The following is a 21945-nucleotide window of genomic DNA, read 5'->3' on the forward strand; positions in this document are numbered from 1 at the left end:
GTCTTTCAGGCTGGGATCTTAAATATGTCAGTAGAGAATAGCCTTATCTCCCACTCAGGACTGGCTGCAATCTAGAGCCATTAATTCATTCACTGATTCATTCATCACTATTTATTCAAGTCTTATTACATATTAGGAAGTGGGCTAAGTGATGGAAACTGATTGCTTCAATTGCCTCCCAAGGTCCCGAACTACGGTGGCCCCGCTAATTATAGATGATGTCCTATGCTCTGAACTAAGCCTTCTTGAATGAGGAGTATCTCCTATTTTCCTACCTCCAAACCTGTCTGCATGCACATTTTCTTCCAGCATTCTCTCCACTGTACCAGGGCTCTGCAGTATTTTTGTATAAAGGGTTATATGGGAAATACTTTAGTCTTTGTATGCCTTGTGCAGCAGAAAGATTCCTATAGATAATACATAACTGAATAGATATGGCCACCTTCCAATAAAACTATATTTGTGAACACTGAAACTTGAAATCAAAATAATTTTCATCTTTCACAAAATATTCTTTTTCTTTTGATTGTTTTCAATCACTTAAAAATGTCAATACCATTCTCAACTTAAGGGCCATACAAAAGCAGGTAGTGGGCTGGATTTGGCCTACTGGCCATAGTTTGCCCTGTAGGACCACCATTGTTATATGGTATTTAAGTATAAGAGTTTCCTAGGCTAGACTGCCTAGAATTGAATGAATCTTAGCTGTAACTCTTAATTAAACCTGGTGACCTTGGTTAAGTTTCTAAGCCACAGTTATAAACTGCCTCAGTTTCTTTATCTGTAACATTTAAATACTATTAACATCTGTCTCATACAGATGTTATGTGGATTAAATTATGTAATACTTATAAGATAATAAGAACAGTGCTTACAACATAGTAAGTACTCAACGTGCTTATAATTATTATAGTTATCATTATGTGGTTCTTATTTCTGCCAATGGCCCCCCATTAATTAGAAGATACATTTTAAACTTCTTGGGAGGTGTGCAAATCCTTTCCTTTGAATCTCATCTTCTACCACCTCCTTAGCTACCTATGATTCACTTATCTCTATCACTTCTAATTCTCTAAATCTATCATATTATTTCATATACCTTTGTGCCACTCTGTCCCTCGTCAATACTCCAATTTCTCTCTCTCACACAACACACACACACACACACACACACACATTTTCCTATAAGACAATATGAACATGACCCCTTCTCTTGAAATCTTTGAAGACTTTCCTGACCATTTCTACCCTCTCTCCACCTTCCAATCCAACTCCAATTTTGGGTTTTCCCTCCTCTGGGTTCCCATAAGATTGTGCAAGGAGCTGCACATTAGCGCTTCTCACACTGTAATAACGAAGCATGTTATTATTTATTTGTCATTCCCACTGGACTTTGAGCTACTCATGGACAAAACTTTGAGTTTCTAATGCTTCTATTTGCAGTGCCTATTATTAATAGCTGGTACATGGTAGATAACTAACACATTAGGAAGGAAAGGTGGAAGAAAAGAAAAGAAAAGAAATGAAAGATGGAAGGAGGGAGAGAGGAATAGAGAGAAAAGAGAGTGGTCGCAAGACAGGCAGTGATTGCCCCATTTATCTGATATAGGTATGTGGCCATATGCACCCTACTTGATGTGCTCATTCTCCCAGATGTTGGAATTCCTTAAGTGAGAAGTGGAAATGATGACATAGACTAATAATGGAGAAGTTTGGGATAAAAGCCTTCCCAATTCCCTTCAAATAATTGTCACCTGATATGCTTTTACATTTTTCTAGACCTGCATAGTTTCTTATCAGATCCAACATGCTTAAGCTTAGAAGTGGTAATTTGATTATATAGGCTTTGGAATAGACAGTGTAATGCTACATCAGAACAGGTCACCTTGATGCAGCTCCTATCACCCTTCCTGTCCTCAGTGACTTCTGGATGAAAGAATAATAATCTTGGGTACTAATATCAGTTTATCCATTTGCTGGCTGTGTAACGTAAGTCTGAATTATCTGTCTGGGACAAAATTAGTTTTTATAATCTATGAGATGAGGAAGTTGGATTTTGTGCTCTTATCTAACTCTGAAAGTCCTATGAATTTTTGGATCTATTTTGCTTCTGCATAGTCCCCTGTCTGCTGATGTGCTTTCTTATACATAAGCTTATGTCAGTTTTATAGGCTTTCTCAGATATGTTAACTGTTTATAGTACTCTAGAAATGGAGACAGGAATGAAAAGAAAGGGAGGAATTCTGGGCTATGTATGGTAACTAAGTATCTAAATAGAGACAACTGATTGATTTTTTTTTCAGGATTCCACTTTTAAATAAGAATCATATGAATAATTTGGCAGAGTGCATTGGGTTGGAAAGGTACAGAAAGCACATCTATTGATTGAAGCATAAATGCCCTTTTGTAATTCCAAATGCTTTCTTACAAGGCAGGGTTACGAAATTCAGGTAATCTATTTGGTTGCCTGGCTTTTTGCAGGTGTCATTAATTAGACTCTTTAACTTCCTTCAGTTGAAAGGAAAGTGTGAATTTTCTGGCAAAGGAATTTAGAAAAGAGATGAAATCAGTCCTCTTGGGAGGAAAATTACAGTAAAGAGAATTAAGAGAGTAAACAACTTATTCTCCATTGTAACTTCCGGAAAGTAAATGTGCCCTTTTTCAAAAGTCAGTGCTGTGAGCTGCAGTCTTGATGTTTTTGCATCAATGGCTTAAAACTGTATTTGATCATGAATGGGAGAAAACGAGATAATCATACACATTCATGCATTCACGCACATACTTCTGTATTCTAGAACTTCCATTGGTTGTAACCCAAATTCATTTGTATCAACCTTTGTGAACCTTTATTTGCTTAACATCTATGTACATTTCTAACTTCATGTCATTCTTAGAACTACATAAACACTTTAAAAAGAGGAAGACAGACATGGTGTCATCTCAGTGTATCTATATTTATATCTATCTACACATGTTGCACCTAAGTGATTAGTTTTTTCACATGTTTCATGAAAATTATTGTAGCCTATTTAATTAAGTGTCCCCAAAGCCCACTCTACACCTGCCACATTACTCTTCCTTATCTCCCATGATATTTAACAAAACAAAGAAGAAAGAGAATATGTGGTTATTGTTAATAAGAGGAAACTCAATTAGCAGCTTCAACCCATCAACATGCTTTAGCATCAGCCAGTTCCTAAGCAAAGATCTATGGTGAAGACCATTGGGGCCCAGAAAAAGATTTCCCAAAATAAGGTGCTGAGGCATGCTGATTGCTTTGAAAATGGAAAGGTCTCAAAAATAAGCCTCAGAACCAAGGTCTCTTTTGACCCTTTCCCTGCCTCCCTGATCCTCTTTCCTGGAGTCACTTGGTGGGATTTTCTCTGAAATTACCTTCTCTAAGAAAGTTGCATGAAATAAACTTGTTATGTTTTTCTCTTATTAACTTGTTTTTGTTATAGAGGTGCCCACCATGAACATTTAAAATGGGGAGGAAAAGAATTATCCTCTTTCCACCTTTACTGTAATACTTTACGTAGAATTTGAAAGCGTTCTGATAACCAAGTAAATCTACTTTCTGTGGCCTGAGCAATGCACCAGAAATGGTGGGGGCTTGAACTAAAGCTCTGTAGGGAAGATGGAGATAAGGTCATGGATGCCAAAGCTACCAAGGAAGTAACAGCTCTACGATGTGGTGATGTGTTGGATGTGAGGGTTGATAAAGAGAGAAAAGTGTCCAAGGCAATGCCCAGATTTCCAGGTTGGGAAGATGAAGGGATGTTGAGGGCATTCCTAAGACAGGAATTCAGGGTGGGGACAGGATTGAAGGTTAAGATAACATAAATCCAACTGTCTGTGGGACATTCACTCTCAGGCACCTTAAATGTAGCAAAGTGATTTCACTTACATTTAAGGTGCCCGAGAGTGAATGCCCCATAGGCAGTTGGATTTATGATGTTAGGCCAAAGGACAGAAAGCTGGATCTGTATTTCAATGTCTCCAGCTTATAAATGGCAGTTGTACTTTAGAGAAGAAGGTGAGTAAGGATTAGCTGTGTGATAGTAATGCATGTTGCACATTTTCTCAGTCCAATACATAGCTTGAATGTGGGTGAGCTTCCTCCAAACACCACAATTACTTTAGACCTTGGTATCTTCTGGCTCAGTGTATTGCTACTATGTTATTTACAAACACAGTCAGTGCTTAGTAGATCCCTACAAGTCTGCTTTCATGTTTTTATAAACTCATTTGATCAGCAGGAAAAAAATGATTTATCTATTCTATAGAGATTTCTATGAATGAAATCACTGGTCTAGGAATAAGAATGTCCAGGTTTTATTCTCATTTTTGCCACAAACTTGTCTGTAGTATAGGAAAAATCCCTTTCCACCCCTTGTTGTCAATATCTGCATCTATAAAATTATGGGATAGAACCCCTTCCAGTTGTACTATTTTATACTGTGTATAACTTTTAAAAGGGAAGCATATCTCACACTGGAAGTTTTAACCAGTAGTTTATAATTCTTTAAAAATGTCCAATGTGCAAAACTCCTCCTAATCTGGTGAAGTCTAATGTGGTAAAGCAGAATTTCTCCTTTTTGCCTAATAATTTTCTCAGCAAGATGATTTAATTGTTATGTGGGTTCTGAAAATGAAGATAGGCTAGAATCTGCCCTCAGATAAATAGTGATCCCAAAATAGCATATTTGTGTAACTAAATGGGAGAGAATGAACTGAAAATGCAAAACAAGTAACCCCTGCAAAGGTGCTGCTTGGAAAATTTTTTTGAGAGGACTTCTGACTCATGTACAATTTATTCATTGATGCTTATTTATTTGTTTGTTTGCTTGGAGAAAAAATAGTTTTGGTGAGAATTTTTACATCTAATAATAAAACCAGCAGACTTGCAACAGTATTTCTTTAAATATCTTTCATTAATTTCCTGTCTGTTTACACTGAAAAAGGAAACTAGAATAGAACTTATGAATCTTCATCTGTACCCAGAGATTAAATATATAAGGCTCACTGAAATAGTTTTTTGATGCATATCTAAGAAATAAATTTTTTATAAATTTAGTCATGGTATAGCTCCATGATATTAAAAATGATTAACTAGGTCAGTTAAAAAAGAAAGAAAGAAAAGAAAAGAAAAGGAAAGGAAAGGAAAGGAAAGGAAAGGAAAGGAAAGGAAAGGAAAGGAAAGGAAAGGAAAGGAAAGGAAAGCAAAGCAAAGCAAAGAAAAAAAAAAGAAAAGAAAAGAAAAGAAAAGAAAAGAAAAGAAAAGATGCTGTTCCAAAAACGTCAACCTCTACCAGTTGAAGGCTTTCTTTTTCAGTTATGTTCAGTATACTTGAAAATAAGTATAAACAAATAAGTATGTTAAATTGATGTCAGTAGTATTTTAAGTAGTCATTATTAAATATCACAATGGACATCTTAGATTCCGAAGGGAACAGTTTTTGTTTGACCTAAAGTAAAATGTTATTGAAATCTTTTGTGAGATTTAATTCCATTTCACCTAATTGTAATCATGATTTTGTAACAATCTAAAAGCTGATATAATTTCTGATATACTTTGTTTGATTAACCCAATTAATTTCATTAACTACTCATGTCTTCCTTGAACATAGTGAAATGGCCCAAGTAATAAACTGAGAGACAATTCCAAAACAACAACAAAAACCAGCTCTGTGTACAAATATGTTTAGAACAGTAAGAACATTTCTTTATCACAGGACTTTTCACAACTCTTGTATGCAAATATGTACTTTGAATCTTTAAAGAGAATTTGCCTATCCAAATTAATTTGGTCCTATAAACTTTTCTTTCCCTGCAAATCGTCTCTTGTGACTAATGAACCATCGAATACATACTACTGCTCTTCAGCCTCTAAAATCTATGCTTGAGTTCACTAGCCCAGCAGAAAGCTACACATCAAGACTGTAGCACATCCCAGACCCCTAAGTTATGTATAATGAATTGGCTTTAGCATGATACAAACCCCCAAATACTGACCGGTAAAAAGTCTCATATATGTGGTTGGTTTTTCTAAGGATAGTGGAAAATGCTGTATGTAGATGGTCTTCTTCATGAGGATTCATGGGAGAGATTTCTCTCAATTCTCAGCCCCAAGCAATGGTGTGTTCACCATGTTGCTGCTTAGCTTCTATGTCTTAGGTGCAGTGAATCAGAATTTCCTCTAAGCATTAGCTGCTAAACTGGCTGGAGCCAAGTTTGTGATTGGCCCCTTAGGAGCATGGAGCAAGGACGTCATATCATTTGTTTTAAAAGTAACCTCATTCCTGATTTCTCTATTTCCCCTGACTTGATTTCCCAACCACAAAATTTTACTTTGATTATAAGTAGTCATGTCGTATTTGTTTTTTAAATCATTTTGCATCCTTTCTGGGTGGAGAAGAAAGGAGAAAAGGGGAGGAAATGGTAGAGGAATCAATAGAAAGAGAGGAAAGGAAGAAAAAAGTACACTTATATATGTCTTGTGAGTCTTGCTGCTTCCTTCTTCCTATGTATTTCTCAAATTTTAAAGTAAAAATAACAGATATTTTTGCAAACAAATAGTTTTTAAGAAACTTGTGGCAAAATGGAAATCGATTCCAAGTATATCAAGGAACACGAAATAAGCTACACTTAAAGAGAGGTGGAAGCAAAGCCATTGCCTTTGATAACAGAAAAAAAATAGTTTTCATAGGGCAGATGAAAGATGTAATTTCACAGCCAGGTCCCCAAATAGAGGAAGGCCACAGATAAGAACGAGAGACTGGGAGGAGAGAGTTGATTTGGTTGCAAGATAACATAATTTTGGTGGAACAAGAAATGGGAATGAGGCAATTGGGAGAAGAGATGAAAGTTCAAAGCTGCATCTCTGAATCAGAGTTCATTACAATCAGGAAAGCCAAAGAATAAAGGATTAATGTATAAGTTATAGTGTTTTATGAGAATCACGCCTTGCCTATATATAGCTTGTATTTAGCCCCATGTACACCTTGTACAACTTGTAATTCACCCCTGCTGTGTGATTCCTCAATATCATGACCATCTACTCTGACACGAGAAAGGGGAGGCATTACTCCTTTAAACTGTAATTACTTAGAACTTCAGTTACTATGCTTCTCTGTTAAGCAGAGACAGAGATATATAAACCTGGCTAAGTTTAGCTTTAGAAAAAAACTTGATCACGAAAGTAAGACACTAAAAGGATAAGATAAACAGAAATAAATCTCAACACTAGAAGGGATCTAAGTAACCAAACCTCATAAATTTTATATGAAGAAACTGAGAGCCTCAGACAAGTGACTTGACATTTACTCAGCCCATGAATTGTAGTTCATATGAATATAAACAAACAACAAAATGAACAAAACAAGACACAAAATGTAGAATAATGTCAAGAATAAGATAAGATCCACATTTTCTAAGGAAGCCCTCAAGGCCTATCCGAATGGAGCCCTACCAACCTTCTCTAGCCTCGCTGTTATCTGATCTCCTATCCTTTTGACACTCACCCACCACCAAATGCCCCTTCTCCTTGCTCTCTGTCACACTCATGCCTCAGCTTGACCATGCTGCCATATTTACAATATTCTTATCTTTTCTTCATTATTCCTTTCTTAGCTAACTTCTACTCACTCTTTAAGGCTCAGCCTCAGCTCTGTTTCATTTTGAATATCTTCTCTGGCTTGCCACCATCATCAGCCCTGGTGAGGCACCCACCCTTTCTATGGTTTCCATAGCACCACTTTCATCACTGCACAGTATGTGAGAGCATGGGTTCTGGGTCAAATTGCCAGTGTTCAAATCCTAGCTCTACCCTTCATTGTCCTGGGTGACTTTGGGCAAGTCACGTAATCTCTCTGTGCCTCGAGTTAAGCACCAGTGAAATGGGAATAATAATATAGCTATCTTCAAAAGAATATTATTTTATATTAAAAGAGTTTATTTATGTAAAGTTCTTAGAAAATTGCATGCCACATACTAAGTGCTCAATGCATGTTAGCTACTACTATTATCATCTTCATCACTGCTCTTACGAAAATATCTGTGAGCTTCTTGAGGCAAGAGAGAATGACTTATTCATCTCTGTTCTTCTGCCTCGAGCATGGTACCTGACACATAGTACATGCTGGTAAGTGTTTCATAAATGAATGAGTGGTTGAACAAAGGCTATTTTTTTTTTGTCATTTAATTTGCAGAGGTGGCTTAGGATAAGGCTTATATTTGAGAAATGGTAGTAAATTGGAGAAATGAAATAGGCCAATTACATTTTGAGGCAGATAGATCTGACTTTATACCAAAATGTTAAAGACTTCTATGAGATGCTCTCCTTCATACACCTAAATCCATGGCTGTTACCAGAATCCAAATGCCAGGTCTAATAGAACAAGGAAGGGAATTTAAACTATTCATCCATTATATCAAAGTAAGCCTGTTGCCTCTTCTTACCTCATGCCCAGGAGTCCTATATAAAATCTCTCTCTTTATATGCTATGAAAAGGCATTATTATCACACCTATTGTTAATATTATTAAAAGGTGATTTTAATATTAAATATTAATTAAATTAGTTAATGTGTTATATTATTTATAAACCGATGATCCAATTAATGTATTAAATTTGATTAGTTTGATATTAATATTAAATATGAAAAGGCAGCTCAAAAAGAATATGTTTTAAAAGAAACTAAGTTCAAAATCCAGTGAGAATCTGTTGACTTTTTTTTATAAACATTCATGTTCGAGTAAAATCTTTCCTGCCTCTTTTCCATTGAGTGGTCTGAGTGGATGTTTAGCAGCAGGACTAAAGGAAAGAATTATGAGCTACAAATATCACTATCTGCCCTTGTGATAGTACAAACAACAAGAATAATCTGTCCTGTGTGTTTTATTCCCATTTAAAAGAAAAAAAAATTGGCTTCTATATTCTGCTGGAGCTCTGACACTGTCTCATGAATGAACTTTTGTCCTTCCCTGGCTATTGTTTGGTTTGTACATATGCATCCTGGAGCTTTGTAAGCAAATACGGAGGGTGTCGTGATCATGAAAATTAACAATAGATGTAAAGACTAGAATCTGACAACACTGACAAAGAACAAAAGACAACATATTATCTATTGTAATTTCTAGTTGAGGAAAACAAGACAAAATTGTAGCTTATTAGTATCTAGTCCTCATTCAACTTTGGATTTAAAGTAAAACAAAAACTGTTTGTAAATTATTGTTTGATTTCCTCCTTTATCAGACAAAGAGTTTTAACTTTGGAAGAAAGGCTATGCTGATGACACAGTAAAAATTATAGGTGTTTGATCTCCAATTTGGTAATCCCCAAATCTACCTGTACACTTTTCTGCTCCTTATCACCCATCTCCTAAACATCCATTGGGTGTTAAGTGGCCTTTTTAAGAGTAACCCCAATGAGACACAGGAACCTATGTCCCCATACCCCAGATAACCCAAAGAGCTAGTTGGAGATTTGGAAAGATTTACTGGAAATATCAGTCCCAAACCTATGTAGTGCTTTTCAACTCCAAAGAGAGGTTTAAAGCCACATATGGAAGCCTCAAGGGAGAGCATGACTTTTGAAGAGCAGAGACTGGCCTCATGAAAGTTTAGAAATGGCCCCTTTAATTATTTGGCACCTGGACAGGTGAATCAAACAAGGGGTTCCCAATCGTCCCTTCAGTTCCCTCTACCTCTCACCACATTGGCCTCCTCCTCTCCACTCTCACCACTACTGTTAAGATTCTCATGATCTCTTCCAATAATTATTTTCATATCCCTACTTACTGTGTGACTCTGGGTGACACAGGAATTACTATTAAACAGTTTCCTTCTTTTCATAATGGAGTTAAATTTAGAATCTACCTCAAAGGAGTAATGTCTAGATTAAATTACATAAAAATGCTAAATCTAGCAATAATCAGTAAATGTTTGGTAACACAATAGAAATCAATACTTCTAAGGCATAGTTTCCACGTCCTTGATTTCATAAGAAGAATGCAAGTTTTAATTTTTTAGATTACCATAAAAGATAGTGATTTGTTTATTGCTAACACAAACAACATCTGTTTTCTCCCAAACAAAAGTTGAATTATGCTGGAGTAGCACAGAAGCACAAGAGAAGCACATGATCCAGTAATTGTGTGGTAAGGAAGTTTTTGAGTAGTGACTTCTGGTCATTTGAAGAGCTCTAATCACAGGCTTTAGATGTTCACAGAGCAATTTTCAAGAGGCCATTTACTAAAAAAGACATCTGTTCTGGAAAATAGAAACTTCATTTATAATATAATTTCTACTAATGAGGATTATGTCAAGACAATGATAAAAGTTTTTATATGTGTTTGCAGACTTTAAGATTTCAACATTTTAAGATAATCTGAAAAAAACTGGAATGTGCCACAGCTGCATAAGTAACTAAAGATAACAGCAGCTAAGTCTCATTGGATGACCCAGTTCGGCTGAAAGCTTCTCTTACAAATATGCTATCTTTTTCAGAGGAGCTTAGAGTGACTGTGCAGTTCACAAACTGTGTAAATCAAAATGTAAATTCTTAGCTTAATAATTGATGTATTGTGTAAGGTACAATAAATGGTTTAACCACTCTGAAATTTATTTTCAAAATAAAATGAACTCTATATGTGTTCCTAAGAGATGCAGAGAAACTCACACTAGGATGCCTTGAGGTTTTCTGAGATGTTTATTTATCTTTTGTTTCAACCTAGTTAGAACTAACTAGAATAAAATAAAATTAAGGAGAGCTAATTAGAATAAAAATTAGATTGATTATTTCTACTTCCAGTCAAAACTAAAGATGTAGAATCAATTTTATGGAAAAAAAGTTGGTCAGGCTTTACTAAATTCAAGGCTGTTTTTTTCCCTCTGTTTAGGATAAATGTAGGCTTCTCCCTGCATGTCAATACAATATTACATTTGGCAAGTGTCTCCTGTTTCTAGATGATCCCGGCAGTTCATTGTTTGGGCTATTGATTTTAATTAGTGCGAGTGGATCAGCAGCTCTCACTTCAGTTGATCTGAAAATAAATATATCTAGGTGCTTTTCCTCTGCTCTTCCTTCCTTAAGAAGAGGGAACACAGTTTTTCACCTTTGAAAATCAATGGAAGAGTTGCAGACCAATAACTATGCCAGCAGAGTTCATCTGTGAACAACCAAAAGAAAGAAGCCAAAATAATGGTTGATTCCTTTTTGTTGTAATATACAATTACTTAGAGCTGTTCCTATTGAGGAGATCTAGTCAGAAAAAGAATTAAATCACTCCTGCCAACAAAATTGCTTATGCAGGTAAATAGAAACCAAAAGTCAGTGTATGATAAAGAAGAAAGCTACAATTTGAGGAAGAAAAGCCCAGGTAGTGGGTCTGAGAAGTTACAAACATTTATTACTGCCAACAACATCAGTTGGCTCTCTTGTTAGTTTTCCATGGAGGTTTTACATTCAGGTTTTGCCTACTGACATGACCTGAACTTGCCTTGAATTTCCTTTCATTGAGCACTGAGGATTACATATTTTTCCAAATGCTACGGTCTAAATATCAAGTAAATTTCAAACTTCAGACCAAAATTTTTAGGAGGGTAGGTGGAATCTATTTTGAAACTCTCATTTAATCTTCGAATTAATTTCATGAATTTATTGCTTAGAACTTGAATCCTAGAGTTTATCTTGTAAAAAACTTATAATTTTCTTTCTAGGATAAGAGGATCTCTCAGGAGACTGAACTGAATAAATTATGTTGTCAAAATGTCATCAATAAGCAAACACCAATTCTATGTCTTTCTAATCAAACTCATAGCAATAGCAAATGGTGGTTTCTAGGAACAAGAAAAGGTAGGGAGCTGATAAGTAGATGTAAAGTTTCAGTTATGCAGAATGGGAGTGGGAAGAGCTTTTAGAGATCTGTTGCACAAAAATGTGCATAGTGTTCTATCCAAGTCTCTGTGTGTGTGTGCGTATGTGTGTGTAAAAATTTTTTGGTCAGTGACTTAAATGAGGACAGAAATACTATATTTGGCAAACTGACAAACTTATTGAATAAGTGGTCATTGTGATAACATGAAGGCAGAGAAAAAATATGTTAAAAATGACTTTAAAGTTATGATAGACAGATCTAACAAGATAAAATGTAATAAACTAAATATTTATCAAATATAAACACATAAACAGACATACCCAAAATACAAAATGTATTTCTATAATTTATACAATATGGTTATATAATATATAAATAATATGTAAATGTTATACATTAATAAAATAACATAAAAATAGTACATAAATATATAACCAAGCATAAAAATGTAAATATATAAAGACAAAAATCCTTCCCATCAATAATCGCAGATTCAGTATAGAAGCTTATGGCTAAGTAGTTCTTATGTGAAAAGCAATTTGATTTTGTAGTTGCCATCAAAACTTATATGAGTAATGTGATGAGGCTGGGCCAATAATTAATGAGCTGAGCTATACACATAAAATTTTAGAGTCCAGAACAAGGAAATAATTTTTTTTTCTCACACTGAGTTATGTACATGCTAGAGGACCATTGAATTTGTATGTACATTTCAGGGAGATGTATCTACAAGGATGTTTGGTAAACTTTAATATTAAAAAGACAGAGAAACAGAAAAATGTAGATGATTTGGTGTGAAGAAGTAAGCCTTCAAAATTAAATGATGTACTTGAGAGACTTTCTTAAAGATCACTGGGTTTGTAAATGCTGAGAATTAGATAAATTCCTTTGCAGTTCTATAGAACAGAATGGAAATAAAAAGTGTAAAATTATATCAGCAAATAGATGCTATGGTTCTATCTACATCACAAGTTTGGGGAAGAAGAGGTGCTATGATTTGAATGTGTAACCCAAAAAGGCATGTTTTTGAAATGTAATCCCCAATGCCACAGGGTTGGGAAATGTGTTTTTGAAACTTAATCCCCAATGCCACCCTAATGGAAGCTGTTTAAATCAAGAAGACTCCATCCTCATGAAAAGATTAATGCTAACTCTAAAAGGGCTTGAGGCTTCAAGTTCTATCTCTTACTCTTTCTTTCCCTCCCTTTGTTTTTCTACCATGTGATGATGCAGCAGGAAGGTCCTTGCTAGATGCCAGCCCCTCAATCTTGGACTTCCCAGCCCCCAGAACCAATAAATCTCTGTGCATTATCAATTATCCAGTCTCAGTTGTTCTGTAGTAGCAGCACAAAATGGACTAAGACAAAAAGAAAAGGTTTATGTAGGAGATACACAGTGCCTGACAACTGAAAGCCACTCAATGCATGGTAGCAGCTATTGTTGTTATTATAATTACTTTGTTTATTTGAGGAAAGGGGGTGGGTATTATCTCTCAGACCCTTCTCATCAATTCTCCTACTTCTCTGAACATAAATTTAATATGATTAAGGCTTATTAAATTAATTGTTTTATATATATATATAATTGTTAAATACATATTGTGTGGCAATGAAGTAGATGAACACAATTATTTAGAAAGCCAATAAGAATAAAATTTACTGCTGAAACTATGATAATCACAGAACTTTTCCCAATGATATTCGTCACAAGATATGCTGCTCCTTACTCACTTGTCCATTAGAGACTGTGGCTGAGAAGCAATTAATCAGATTTTTGCAGATGAGAAGTTCTATTTTCATTGTTCCTGTATTCCTGAATTTATTTTTGGGAGCTATTTTAGGCATTTTAAATTGATGTTTCTTTATTAAACTAAATACTTGAAAAGCCAGCACAAAGCAAATTTGCCGTGTTTGTTTATGGAACCTAGTAACTTTGAGACTCTGGTAGCTACGTATTTCTGATAGAAAAGATAACTGAACCACTGTACAATTCTTTAGTAAATAATTATAATAGTTTTACCATCCTGCAATAATTGGCTTGTATTAAAGTGTTTCCTGAGTCATTAAATCTCAAGGGTATCTATTTGGTCATGTTTTCTTGTGGCATTTTAACGCTACTGGTGACTTCAACAGTTAAGAAATTGAACTATGTGTTTATGAAAATACTCAATCATCAAAGTTTATGGTAAGTCTGATACCTATCTAAATAATAAGCAAACTTTGAAAAACACTATCGTTTAATGGTATGACTTATCATCATCCTCATCATTGACATCATCATCATTAAAAGAGAAATAGTTATAAATGACCAGAACTTTTATCATAATTAATATTCAGTTCATACTAATTCAAACCTCAAATTATTTCTCTGAAAATCTGTGGGATGTTGTAAGAAGTCAAAACAGTTGTTTATGGCACACAAATACTCTTCTCTACTTTGCTTTTTTCCTCTTTTATCTCTAAAAACTCCTTCCTCCTTGGAGTTTTTTCCTCTCAACTTATTTACTCATTTTTGTCTCCAACATTGCTTTTTCTCTCCACTTTTAAGAATGAAAATCCGAAGGAAAGCCTTAGTTTATATCTGAAATATCTACAAACAGTATAAATAGAAACATATTTGGTTTTTGTCCTTAGAGCTTTTAAAATCCTTGGAAATGAAGATTCAGGAAGCTTCCTGGTTGGTGAACACACCAAAGTTTAGGAGGGTGGTGCACCAAGAAAATACACAGAAACACTACACCCTACCCCCATACCTTGTTCTATGAATCTTTTTCATTTTGCTGTTCTTCAGTTGTATCCTTTCCTGAGGTCTGTCAGCCACTCTAATGAAGCATCAAACCTGAGGAGGGAGTTGTGGGAACCTCTGATTTAGAGCCAGTTGGTCAGAAGTACATGTGGCCCAAGACTTGGAACTGCTGTTTGAAGGAGGGGCAGGCTTGTCAGACTGAGTCCCTTAACTTGTGTCTGACACTAAATCCAGGTAGATAGTATCAGCATTGAATTGAATTTGTAGACACCCAATTGGTGTCAGAGAATTGGAGAATTGATTGATGTTAGAAAACACCATACTACAGATTTTTTTAAATTAACAGGTGATTAGATATCTACCTGTGATAATTATATCCTTGCTTATTAATATGGCATTTAAAAGCTACTTATTATAATTACATTTTGTATTCTAGGGCTGACTTTTGCTCACTCTTTAAATTTCTTAAAAGTTGGACAGGTAGACAATTCTGATGCAATCTTCTTTCTTAAAGACCATTGGACTTGTAAATGCCAAACAAGCAATATTAAGGTATTTTATGTAGGGCCAGGCACAGTGGCTCATGCCTGTAATCCCAGCACTTGGGAGGCCGAGGTGGGAGGGTCACCTGAGGTCAGGAGTTCGAGACCAGCCTGACCAACATGGAGAAACCCCGTCTCTAAATTTAGCCAGTTGTGGTGGTGCATTCCTGTAATCCCAGCTACTTAGGAGGGTGAGGCAGGAAAATCGCTTGAACCTGGGAGACAGAGGTTGCAGTGAGCCAAGATCACACCATTGCACTCTAGCTTGGGCAACTAGAGCAAAACTCCATTTCAAAAAAAAAGAAAAGAAAAAAAAAAGAGGCATTTTATGTAAAGTTTATTATAATAGTTATTATATTACACACATGCAATATGTATTTATTATTGCCCTTGTGGTAAAAAAAAATCTCAAATTACAAATAAAGATTCAATTCTTTACTTGAGGGCAGCACCAGGTAGCAAACTGTATGCCTTAGATAAAATCGAATTAACTATAAGACGATTCTGCTTGTTTAAAAAAGGAACATGTATATAAAAATAAAAATTTTTAAATATCTATATGTGGGTGAGAGTTACATTATGGATGATTTATTTACACACAAAAACCATATTGGCTTCTTTTATAAAATAATTTAAATTTTTTCAGCGGTTGATAAAACTCAAATGCCTTTAGGGGCCAGACAAATAATAGGCTACAATAGTTACAAGAGAGATAAAATTATAAAGAACAAACATTAAGAAAATAGTATATATGAAGATTTCAATGATAAATTATCAGTCTATGAAAATAAGAACTGCAAACAAATCTTGATCTCTTAGAAAATTTGTTTTCTATAATGCTATATGTACAGTAATAAAAATTATTGTTAATGTTGTTGTTAAATTGAGCAACTTAAAAGAGGGATAAAAACAAGGAAGAACATTGTAAATGAGAACTACAAATTGTTACTGAAAGAAATTAAGAAGTTCGTAAATAAATGGAAATACCTCCCATGTTCATGGGTTAGAAGACTTAATCTCATTAAGATGTCAATACTACCAAAGCAATCGAGAGATTCAGTGCAATCCCTATCAAAATATCAATGATGCTTCTGCAGAAACAGAAAAATGTAGCCTAAAATTCATATGAAATCACAAGGGACCTTGAATAGCCAAAACAATCTTGAAAAAGAAGAAAAAAGTGAGAGGACTCATACTTCCTGATTTTGAAACATATTACAAGTCTACAGTAACCAAAATAGTGTGATAGTAGCATAGAGATATATAGATGGAACAAAATATAGAACCCAGAAATAAACACTCCTATAAATGATCAAATGATTTTTCACAAGGGTGCCAAGACCATTCAATGGGGAAAGGACAGTCTTTTCATAAATGGTACTGGGAAAACTGGGCATTCACATGCAAAAGAATGAAGTTGCACCTTTAACTGACATCGCATACAAAAATTAATTCAAAATGGATCAAATACATAAAGGTAAGATCTAAAACTATAACACTCTTAGATGAAAACATAGGGGGAAATCATTACAACATTGGATTTGGCAATAGTTTCTATGACATCAATAGCATATGTAACAAAGAAAAATTAGACAAGTTGGACTTTATGAAAATTTTAAAAATTGTGCATCAAAAGACAATATCAACAGAGTAAAAAAGCAAGCCACAATGGGAAAAAATTCAAATTACATATCTGATATGGGATTAATATTCAGAATATAGAGAGGACTCCAAAACTCAACAAGAAAAAATAAATATCCTAATTCAAAAATAAGCAAAGGGCTTGAACAGATATTTCTCCATAGAAATGTACAAATGGCCAATAAGCACATGAAAACACGCTCAGCATCACTAGTCATTAGGGAACTGCAAATCAAAACTATGATAGGATACCACATTATATCCATTAGAACGGCTACAGTTAAAAAAAGAAAATAACAAATGTTGGCAAGAATGTAGGGAAAATGGAATGCTTGTGCGTTGTTGATGGGAATGTAAAGTGGTGCAGACCTGAAAAACAATATGCTTGCACCTGTAATCCCAGAGCTTTGGGGGCTGAGGTAGGAGAATCACTTGAGTCCAGGAGTTCAAGACTAGCCTGAACTGAACTGTATACTTATAAGTAAGTGGTCAAGATGGTAAATTTTATGTTATATGTATTTTATGATAATTTTTTAAATGGGGAAAAAAGGAAAATTTTAAAAACAAACCTTTGAATAAAAATTAATCCATAAGTTCATATTGATAAGAAAGAAAGAGAGGGACAGTGAGGAAAGGAGGGAGGGACAAAGGAAAGAAGGAGGGAAGAAAGAAAGGAAGGAAAGGAGAGAGTAAGGGAGGGAGGAGGGTGAGAGGGAGGAAGGAAAGAAAGGTGGAAAGAAAGAAGAAAGAAAGTTAATTTCTTTCTTACAGTATGGTGCTGATTAATACAGAGACAGAATAATGAACTTAGAAAATAATCCGTTTACATCCATCATCAGAAAAATGATTTAGGCAAGAATCATTGGTGGATGCTAAATCAAGGCGGGGAAAGGCATTGAACAAGAAGCAGGATGTCTACAGTCTCAAAGCATCTCTTGCTAATTATTTAATAATGACAGAGGGAAAATAGTAACAATACAGTGGAGAAAATAGGCAAAACCTTCACCAAGTGATCAAAATTAACACCACCAAGGAAAGGCAGATGGGCATCTTATGCTGCCAGATACGGTTCTCTGAGAAAGACACAACATCTGTTATGGAGTATTCTAGCCAAGAATGCATAACCTAATTCTGATTATGAGGAAACATTTGAAAAACCCAAACTAAATGACATTCTATAAAATAACTGGCCTGCATGCTTCAGATATGTCATCGATATAGCAAACAAACAAACAAAAACCAAAGTAAGGCTGAGGGTATGGTTCGGATTGAAGAAACTAAACAGTCATGACAACTAAATGCAAAATACGTTCTTGGACTAGATTATGTATTGGTGGAAATTGCTTTAAGAAATATTATTTGAACTAGGGGATGAAAGTAGAATATGGAAAATAGATAAGATAAATGTATCAATGTTAAATTCTCTGAATGTAAGTATTGTATTGAAGTTATGAATTATAATTGTTCTTGAAAATATGTAAAGACTGAAATATTAAGAAATAAGGGGCAATAATGTATGCAATCTACTGTCAAATAGTTTTAAAGAACTGTGTGTGTGTATGTGTGTGTGTGTGTACCTGGAGAGACAGAGAGAATGACAAAGCAAATGTGACAAAATGTGTAAAAATTGGTGAGTCTAGGTAAAGCATATATAGATGTTCTTATTTCAAATTTTCAAAATTAAAAATTAGATTTCAGAATTTTTTAATTCTAAAAGAAATAATATAGGGTAAATAGACAAAAACAATCTGTAAGTCAAATTCTATCCATGGGCTGCCAGTTTGCAGCCTCAGATTTAAAACATCATTTGACTTCCCTGAAATAGTTAAGGAAATCGTTAAAAAACAAACCAAAAATGCACCCATTTGCAATGAAACAGAAATCAATGGAAATAAAAAGCTTTTAAGGTTTCCCACCTCAAGGCTGATGTCTGGGTGTGATTTCTTACTAAAAATTAATTTTGAAAGGATAAAGGAGGGAAATTTCCAAACAACACAATATTGTTTTGTAAAAATTTCAAATTCAAGTCAAAGGAGTGAGGTTTGTGAAGGGTCCTGAGAGTCAGATCATCCTCCCACCCATATCCTCTCCTCTTATCATGGCACAGGAGCATTGTTTTATCAGGCGGGTTGGAGAGTAAGAAGTTACACCAGATGACAGTTTTCCAGATAACAAGCTTTCACTTTAAATACTCTTTCTAAAATTTTATTTTTTTCCTAAAATACTTCCTATCATTAGGGTAAACTTTCATATATCTTCTTTCCATCATGCTTCAGCTAATGTTATTTGTGTTTTATTCATCAGTGCCATAACACAGGACTTATGTTCAATTTGCTGGTAGAATCTTGCTAAAAGGCAGGAACATCATTGGTTTTTTTAAAAAAAACAAAAAAACAAAAAAAAAAACAAAAAAAAACCGTGGGCTTCCCATAGAAATACAGATGGATTCTCCAGACCAGGTTCTTCCACCAACACACTAGGAAAGCTTTGGTTAATCATTTAGATTCTTTGGACTCTAGTTCATCTGTAGAAAAATTGAGCTAAATTATATCACCTCTGAGGTGATAGATCTGGCAGGCCAGATCTAGTAAGCATCATCCATTCAGAAGATGATCTGTTTCCATTCTCGAGACTGGACAAGAGGTATGCACTTACAACAACAGTCCTAGGCTTCATGTTTCAGGGTACTTTCATTTCATTAAATTTTTAAATTGACAAATAAAAATTCTATATATTTATGGTGCACTATATATATGCATATATTGCAGAATGGCCAAGTCAAGCTAATTAACATACCTATTACTTAATGTACTTATCAGTTTCTGTGGTGAGAATGTTTGAAATCTACTCTTAGTAAGTTTCAGGTATGTAATACATTGTTATTAACGATAGTCACCATGTTGTATAATAGACTCCTAAACTGAAATTTCTTATCTTTTGCAGTGGTCCCCAAGCTTTTGATTGTATGCTCCAGCCCGGAAAAGGTGGCACATGGATCCCCAATATATGCATATTAATTGGCACATGATATTCGTGTAATGTTCCACTAATAGGTAAATTGAGAAAGCACATTTAAAATAGACATTTAAAAAGAAACATACAAAAAATAAATTATAAAGGAGACCCTAATTCTTTTTTCCAGCACACAATGCATCTCCTTGCCCACTCTACTTTGCATACCACTGTTTGTAGAAAAAAGTCTAAATCCCTTCACATTGCATCTAAAGCCAGTCACATTTTGTCCACAGTTTACCCTCCTAGCTTTCCTTCGCACCACGTCCCTCAAGCACTCTTCACTCTGGCCACCTGGGATGGCTCACCAGCCTCTGAACAAATCAAGCATTGTCACATCTCCTTGTTTCAGCCCCTGCTTTCCCCTGTTTTTCTGTTGAAGGGGAAGACAAACATCACACAAATGCTAGGTAGTCTTTAAGACCTCCAACAAAGTTGCTTCTTTTGTGAAGCCTTCCTCCCATTACAACGTATTGCTCCTCTCTCAGAGTATGACAGGATAACAGTGTGATATAGTTCACCTAGTTAATTTATACAAGTTGTATACACAGATTAATTGAGTCTATGAACTCCTTCATGCATTTTGGTGAGAGAAGATCAAAATTATCTCATTTTTATCTTTGCCTCATTCCCAGAACCTTGTACATGGCAAGGGCTCAATAAAATTTGTTAATTTCTTTAGGGAAGTTGTACCCTAGAGTTGAACTCTTGCTTTCAATCGACCCCATTTCTTGTAAAGCTGTGAAAGCAGCTATCCACAGCAATGAAGATTACAAGTAAAACTAGTCCACAGACCTCTTATGTATCTAGAAGACTTGTTGAAGATAGTGATTATGATGAAATTGTAATTCTTGATTTCTTCTTTTAGCAACATCTTGCGAAGTGGTATTCAAAGATTGCTATTCCTGTGAGGAATAAAAGTAAATTAAATATATATATAAATATATATATGTAATATATATAAATATTTATATTTATATATATTTATTATATATAAATATATCTGTAATATATATAAATATATGTGTAATATATATACACACATACATACATATAGTTATTCAGTAGTTAACTATGCCTGCCTCATTTCATATTTAAATGGATCAACTAACAAGAATACATGTCAGGAATAAAATATTACCATGAACCTATTTTTTTCCTAAACATTTTTAGCTTTCCTGATTCATGGTGAATGTGACAGTGTCTATGGCATTGTGAGGGGACCAGATTAACCCAGGCAGTGGGTGGTAAGTCAGCACTTGGAGTTCATGGTTTATGCAAACAACCTCACTGACTTGAATGTGTAAAACCCAAAGAAATCCCAAAATCTTGGAGGTAATAGATGATGTAGCAGGACACACACCAGAAAGGAGGCATTGCTTTTGTGGCTATGACTTACGGCCTTCCTATATATAAAAATAACCTGAGCCCTAGAGACTAATATAGTACTTGTTGGTTAACTGGGTACTAATCTAGTGGCAAAAGTAAGGTTGATTACCATTCAAACAGTGGAAAGCCTAGACCAGGATTTTTAACCATTTGTCTGCCAAGGACTTCTTTGAGAAGCTAAAGAGAAGAGGCATAAAATCTTTACAAAGATGAGTTATGCTCCTGGGAAAAATTTTATCTCCTGGGATACCAGGCTAACAGGTTCTGGAGTGTTCTTTCTCTCCTGTGGTTTTATGATTTTCATGTGCAATTCATTATTTGTGTGTGTTGTGCTCTTTCAAAATCACTATTGGAAAATTGAAAAACTTCTTAGAACTCTGACCATTCAGATAAGGTCCCCAAAAGCATTTTAGAGCAGAGATACTGAAGCCCAAGAATCCAAACTTCCTGGTAGCTTTGGCAATGCTTTTTAAAATATAAATAATCAGAACATCTTGAATTAAATAAATTCAGGGTGAATTATATAAATTTCAACATACCTGTTTTTTTTTTTCAGTAAAATGAGGAATGCATAAATAAGGTTTTAATGTGTACTACAATTAGATCTACTTTCTACATGCTAAACCTGGGCCCTCCTAAGTCACCATTTGTCAATAAAAAATCAATCATACAGATCCTAGTTATATGGCCCAAATTGAATCCTTGAACTCTATCTATGTTTTATTAAACCTAAAGCAA

The 21945-nt window shown here is 34.8% G+C and overlaps 1 long non-coding RNA gene across 2 annotated transcripts in view; it reads right to left on the reverse strand.

Annotated features, from left to right (window-relative positions):
• Positions 1-21945, reverse strand: part of LOC110743975 — a 70075-nt gene that overhangs the window by 12390 nt on the left and 35740 nt on the right. For both annotated transcript variants that reach the window (XR_002523881.2, XR_002523880.2), the window contains exon 3: positions 20614-20723. This is a non-coding gene — a long non-coding RNA (uncharacterized LOC110743975). The remainder of the gene's footprint in view (positions 1-20613; positions 20724-21945) is intronic.

Source organism: Papio anubis, chromosome 8 (genome assembly GCF_008728515.1).
Source record: "Papio anubis isolate 15944 chromosome 8, Panubis1.0, whole genome shotgun sequence".
Taxonomy (NCBI): domain Eukaryota; kingdom Metazoa; phylum Chordata; class Mammalia; order Primates; family Cercopithecidae; genus Papio; species Papio anubis.